Below are 7,146 nucleotides of genomic sequence, written 5' to 3' on the forward strand. Positions count from 1 at the left end.
GTCTTTACGAACTGCTACCTTTCTTCATTTGAGCCCAAAATATTTGACTGGTTATTTTAGAAATGTTATTGAAAGTGATTGTTGCTAATGGTTTCAGCGAAATTCATATTAATAATTTCAGTGATATGTTGAGTACATGATATTACTACTTTTGAATGTTTAAAGAGATTTAAAAATACTTTAAGTATGCAAGTGGACTCATACGGTTCGCCGGTGAGGTATAAGTGGACCTATCTGGAACGTTGGTAGGGATTCAGTTGACTCATCTAGTATGCCGGTGAGGTATAAGTGGACTTACAGAGATTAAGTGGACTTATCTGGGACTTCGATAGGGATTAAGTGGACCTATCAGGACGCTAATGGGGTATATAGGTGACCTACTTGGGACGCCAATAGGATAATTTGTGGAATCCTTTGAATTATACATTGCCGTGAAAATGTTATACGCATTTCAATTATTCGAATTATACTTAATTATGCATTTATTTTTTAAAAGTGAAACTGTTAACGTATTTCCGTTAATAGATCTCCTTTTTGAAAATATTGATATATTTCAATCATGATTATTTTTAGGATTATGATGATCACTTACTGAGTAGCCAAACTCATCAAATTATGGTAAACATTTTTTCAGGATAACTACGGTTTCATTTTGAGTGCTCGTCAGGATCAACTTTGGAATATATTGTATTTGTGCTTAAACTTTCTTTTGTTATTTTGTAAGAATTCGCCACTGTAAATTTGTCTTATCAATGAGATGTATATATGTTTTGACTGTCACATCTCAAGAATATTAGTATTGTAAATTCTTGAGGCGTGACACAACATTTTTCAGATTACCAATAGAGCTCCAGTCAAAATTTTGCGTGATGGTACCTTGTAGAAGTGGGTTTCATCGACATTTGATATGTCTTATCTGGATCTCCAATCTTTGTCACCTCTTCCAAGTCACAATAATGTCATTTCTCAAGATAACCCAACATTGTTCTCTTATTGAAATCCAATTAACCATTTTAACCTCAATTCTCTATAATAGTAATGTAAGATTCAGCTAATCAGTTATGCCTTGTAGCATTGCTTAGGAAGAACAAACTGAACTCCCATCTTTCCAAGAGCTTACTGAAAAGTTCTTGAAAGGGGGGACATTTCAAGAAAAGATGATCACTTTTTTCTTGATCTCATTTATACATAGTACATTAACCATAATGTGTCATTTTTTTTCTTTGACTCTGAGGAAAAAAAAGTGAAAATACGCTTGCCAATATAAGCTTCTCAGAGTCTTTGACAACCATTCATATGAGCATTTTCATCTCATTTGAGTATATTATATTTTTTTTCTTCTTTATAACAAATGGTGTAAAGTGTAATTGCACAAGCAATTTCGGCCTATTTTTTGTCAAAGAATGAAAAGAAAAATGAAATTGCGGGCTCAGGTCCAAAATTTGCAACATTACACCAGCCATAACCTCATGAAAAATTCTAATTTTTTTTTTTAAATCATTCCAATGTCGGTGACATCGGACTGAGGGGTGATCTAGGAAAAATAAAAAGGTTGCCAGTCAACCGGCCTTCTCTAATATTTGTAAAAAAAATGAAGTTTTTTGTATTTTTTGTTTTGTTTTTGTGTCCCTATGTAAATAACTCAAAATGGGGTCTAGTTCAACCGATACCTTATCAAAACGAGCCAAGGCAATCGAGTTTGAGTGCAAGTTTATTACTCTTGTAATTGTGAAAAGAAAGTATCTCTTGTGTATCAGGTTAATACGGAAAGTATATTTTGCAATTAATATTTTTGGAAGGTTAGTAGAGTATATGTACTTTACGGTAAGTCTTGGTATAGTTTAGGTATTTGTGATTTAGTTTTTAATATTGTCATTTGTAATTTGTCTATAAAAGACAAGTCTGTATATTCATATGATGAATGGACCTTGAGTCTCTTTAGAGAAACCTGAGACTCTTCAATGGTATCAGATCAAGATTCATCTTAGATCTATCCATTCCTCGTCCCTGAAGCGTTGTCGCCAATTTTCAAGACGAGTTAACTGCTCACCCAGCCGGTGCAACTTTTATTAAGTCGTGTTTTAATTATCTAATATGTCATCTTTGCTGAGTCATGTTTCGACTCTCTAATCTGTTTTTCTTTTTAGGATTTTTTTTTCAGTAATTTCTCGGATCCACTATCTCTCTAGGATTGTCTGACTAATTTGTAAGAGATAAGTGATGTATGTTCTTTTGTCTCCAACTCAAAGCTCGACGCACTATTGAAGATCCACTACACGTTTATGTAACTTAAGGGCCGTTTGGATATCTGGAAATAATATTGTCTGGGAAATATATTACCGGCGTAATACACATTACCTGCAAATGGATTATCACTGTTTTGGTTGTATTTAGATGCAACCTGGGAAATATATTGTTACTGTTTGGCTATGTCCAAAAGAAATATGAGAAATGCATTACCAACAATTTTTTTTTTTCTTTTTTGGTTTTATACCCAAAACATGGCTGAGCATACAATCCCTATTAGCATGTAGCTTAAACTTTATCCCTATTCGTATGTAGCTTGAACTTTATAATTGCATCAAGCATAAGAATTAGCCAGACCTTTTGTATGCCTTTGCATCTTGACTTGGAATCACATGTTTTCAATATGTTAATACTTTGGAATAACATACTTTTATTATGTCAGAAGAGGATAGGTCAGAAGATTAACTCCCACGAGAAATATCTCCTCCCTAAAAATGTTGGGAGAAAATAAAAGAAAGGGCACAATCTACTATGAGATGAGGTCCACTCACTGATTGGTCACGGGACGATAATTTTTGGGCAGATCCTTGGTTTCCATAAGACAAAATATGGGATGTCTATCGTCATGAGCTGCACAGAGAAGTTAGTGTCAACTTCGATTTAAAGGTGGATGTTTCATTTATGGATCTCCTTAATCATGGATTTTGCCTCCCTCGGTCTGCGATAGACTCATTCAGGCTTCGAATGCAATACAATCTTGTTCACTCATGACTACCCCTTCGATGGACAAATCGGTTCCGATACATGCCTCGGATAGTAACTAAACAATAAAAATGGCTTGTGAACTAATTCAATGGAGAGGGCTTTCTCAACTTCGTTTTAAGATGTTTGGAAGATGTCTGGTTCTCTTGGCTTGCTTTTCATGGTATGTTACCCTCACTTAACTCTTAGAAATGCAGGAATCCAGTTAGATTACCAATATGTCTTTTGCCGTAACCATAAGGATCATATCGACCACCTAATGCGACTTTCCGAAGTTGTTGTGGAGATCCAACACTCTTCAGTGTAGTAAATGCTTCCAGCTCGAAGTGATCTACTTCGAACTTTCTTGAACTTGAGAAGTTATAGATTCAAATCAAAGGGCATGTCATATGTGTGGCTTCCTTTGTTCTTTCAACTACAATTTGGTGTTATGGCAAGAAAGAAATAAATAAATATTCGAAGGGAAATTTGAATCTAGTGAGAATATCTTGAGACAATTCTAAGTGTTGTTAAAGAGTTTGCTGATTTTAAGGATCGGAGTTCCCATTTGAGCCAAAGGACCATCATCAATAACCTTAACCGGTATCTAAACAGTTTCACTGGAGAACTATTTTAATCATGGGCAATCTTTCTATGCTTTTCCTACAGCATGGAAGTTCTATCTTCTCCCTTATCCAACCGTCCATTCTGAATGGAGGGCTAAGATTGCCCCAATCACAATGTCACGTTTCTACACTATTTATTTTTAATTTTTTTCTATAAACTATTTTGACACCAAATTATAGACGTCTATTCCTCTATTAAACTCGCACTAGCAAAAAATATAAAAAAAAATATTTTTAATAAAATAAAATAACCAAAATACCCTTGAAAAATTTAAAGGGGTATTTTGGTCATTATATTTTTTCGAAAAATTATTTTTAATATTTTTAATAGGTGCGCCCCAATGATAAGATGATATGTACTAAATTTCATATTCATACAATTTGTATAAAAAAAAATTAAAAATAAAATACTTTGAGACGTCAGATCTAAGATCAAACAGTGAGTAACTCTCTTGATCAAAATTGGACATCTGGATGGTAAGGGGAGGATATAACTTCTATGCTGTAAGGGAAGCATAGAAACCTTTCCCGTTAATCAATATTACGATCTTCAAAGTTACCTCAAATTATGATCTATTGTAAATCGATATTAAAATTGTATGTTTTATAAAAATTATTGATTTCCACATGGCTTGATCAATTTATCAGAATATTTACAATTATTAATTAAAAAAAAAAACATTATCGAATCCTACAAATATTCATCACTTTATATTCATTATTTAAAGATTTTCAATATGTTATAAATTTAATGTTTAGAGGGAGAGAGGGGAAGGCTCTTAGAGAGTCCAGGGGAGATAGAACTGAAGGTTCTTGGAATAGAGAGTGAGGCTACTAGAAAGTAGCATCAGGTACTGTAACAATATTAACTAAAATAAATTAATTAATAAATTAATAATTATATATTAGTAATGATAATAATAATGGTAATAATAATATAACGTTAGGATATTGTTATTTTTATATTAACAATAAATAAAAGATATTGTTAATATATTTGAGGATTCAATTTTATTTGGGTGAACTTTAGGTCCACCAACTTAAAATTTTACACTAACACTCCTTTAATCGACACCTTGCACTGAGGTGTTTCTTTTTTATACGGCTTTTTCTCTCTCTCTGGAAACACTAAACTCTACCTTTCATTACATGTCCTGCTTTCTCATTTCATATTTGTCAACCTTCTTTGCAAAATCCTCTTTGCAAATTCCCTTCACATTGATCCCGTCTAAGTTTCTCTTCCGAATTTGTATCTCCGTCCTACACAGCAAAGCTTGCATGATGCGTACCAAAAATCCTCTTTGCAAGTTTGTCCTCCAAATTTGCACAAATCATTACCCATCTCATTGATTCTAGCACGACAAAATTTACATCTCGTCCAAATTTCTCTTCCAAATTTCGTCCTTTTACGAAATTTGTTTTGCATACCTAAAAATCGACCTTTTGCTTTTGAGCCTGTTGGGCCACAAGAGCCTATTATAAACAGACGATTTGCATAAGGTCACAATCTTGGTTAAGTTGATTTTATATGCTTTTTTTCCCTGAAAAATATTTTTCATTCACATCGAGTCTCTGAAGAAAGTACCGATGTTTTTGTGTGAGATAGAACTGATGCTTCCCCAATTTCGGAGTTAATGTAAGTGACATCATCTTCTTGAAAAATAGTCTGTTTTTAACAAATAGTGCTACTTCCGTCCAGGATATTTATTTTATAAGTTTTGTTTAAGTGATTTCATTATCTTGAAAAATAATCCGTTCTTTTTAAAAATGAAATAAAATAATTATTTCTGCTTATTATCATGAATTTTAGGCACGATAAATTTTATATGCAAGTGACCTCATTATTTTGAAAAATAATCTGTTTAATAAAATTGTGATATTTTAACTATGTTAGAAATTTTAAATGCTGTAAAATTATTAGAAATAAATATGATATTTCTACTGTTAGTAAAATTGTAAGATTTCTTTCTACTGTTTTTTAATATTTAGACATTGTAAATTTCATGTGTAAATGACTGCCTTATTACTTAAAAATTGATATTTTTGTAATTGATTATAGCATTGTTGTGAAATGTTCAATTGTAAATTGATATCCCATAAATTGTGATAATTTCGTATTCTTGAATTTCTATAAGAGTTTTTCTATACATATTAAATTGGCAATTATGCTAGGATGTCTTTACAAACTGCTACCTTTCTGACTTTGAGCCCAAAATATTTGATTGGTTATTTTGGAAATGTCATCGAAAGTAATTGTTATTAATACTTTCAGTGAAATTCATATTAATGATTTCAGTGATATGTTGAGTACATGATATTTGCTGCTTTCGAATGTTTAAAGAGATTTAGAAATAATTTAAGTATGCAAGTGGACTCATCTGGTTCGTCGGTGAGGTATAAGTGGACCTATCCGGGACGTGATTAAGTGGTCCGGCATGCCGATGAGGTATAAGTGGACCTGCAGGGATTAAGTGGACCTATCTGGGACGCCGATAGGGATTAAGTGGACCCATTAGGACGCTGATGCGGTATATAGGTGACCTACTTGGGACGCCAGTAGGGTATTTTGTGAACTCCTTTGAATTATGCATTTATTGAAAGTGAAACTGTTGATGCATTTCTGTTAATAAATCTCCTTTTTGAAAATATTGATATCTTTCAATCATGATTATTTTTAGGATTATGATAATCACTTACTGAGTAGTCAAACTCATCAAATTATGGTAAACATTTTTTTCAGGATACATGCGGATTCATTTTGAGTGCTAGTCAAGATCAACCTTGAAAGATATTGTTGTTGTGCTAACTTTCTTTTGTTACCTTGTAAGAATTCGCCACTGTAAATTTGTCCTATCAAGAAATATATATATGTTTTGACTGTCACATCTCAGGAATATCAGTATTGTAAATTCTTGGGGTGTGACAGGTACGGTTGGGTCCGGTCCATCTCGACTCGGAACCGACCCAACCAGGTTTCACCTAGACCCTAACTTGGGTCGAGGGTGAAGTGACTTAAAAAAGACTTGGACCCAAACACGACTTGGGCCTAGGTCCGGTCCAAGTCATTTAGACCTAGACACAAATATAGAACTTTTTTAAAAAAAATATTTTATGTATTATTAGTATATATATTCTACTTTATACATTTTATATAATCAGGTCGGCTATGACCCGATTATACTGTTTTCCAACTTCAAATTTTTTTTAGTAATTCAGTGGGGAAGATACGCCTAAACCTATTTTTTAAATAGATTTGGGGGTTACATTGTGAAGGTGTTAATTGAGGGTGTCATCGGTAGGAACAGTACCACGACGTGGTAACTCAATGTGGGGATCCTACCACCACGACCCTAGCCCCTTTCCTATGTTTATATAAGTTTGACACATTAAAAATGTAAAATTAAGGTGTAAGTCTAAAATCTTTCAATAAAAGTTGTTTTGATATTGGAAAAATATTTAATTGACCGTGTCAACATCGTTATGTACAAAGATAGAGAAAAAAGAAATTTCAAGTTTTGAAACAATACATCTT

Source organism: Amborella trichopoda, chromosome 3, assembly GCF_054954075.1.
Source record: "Amborella trichopoda isolate Santa Cruz 75 chromosome 3, AtrichopodaSantaCruz75HAP2 v2.0, whole genome shotgun sequence".
NCBI classification, from domain to species: domain Eukaryota; kingdom Viridiplantae; phylum Streptophyta; class Magnoliopsida; order Amborellales; family Amborellaceae; genus Amborella; species Amborella trichopoda.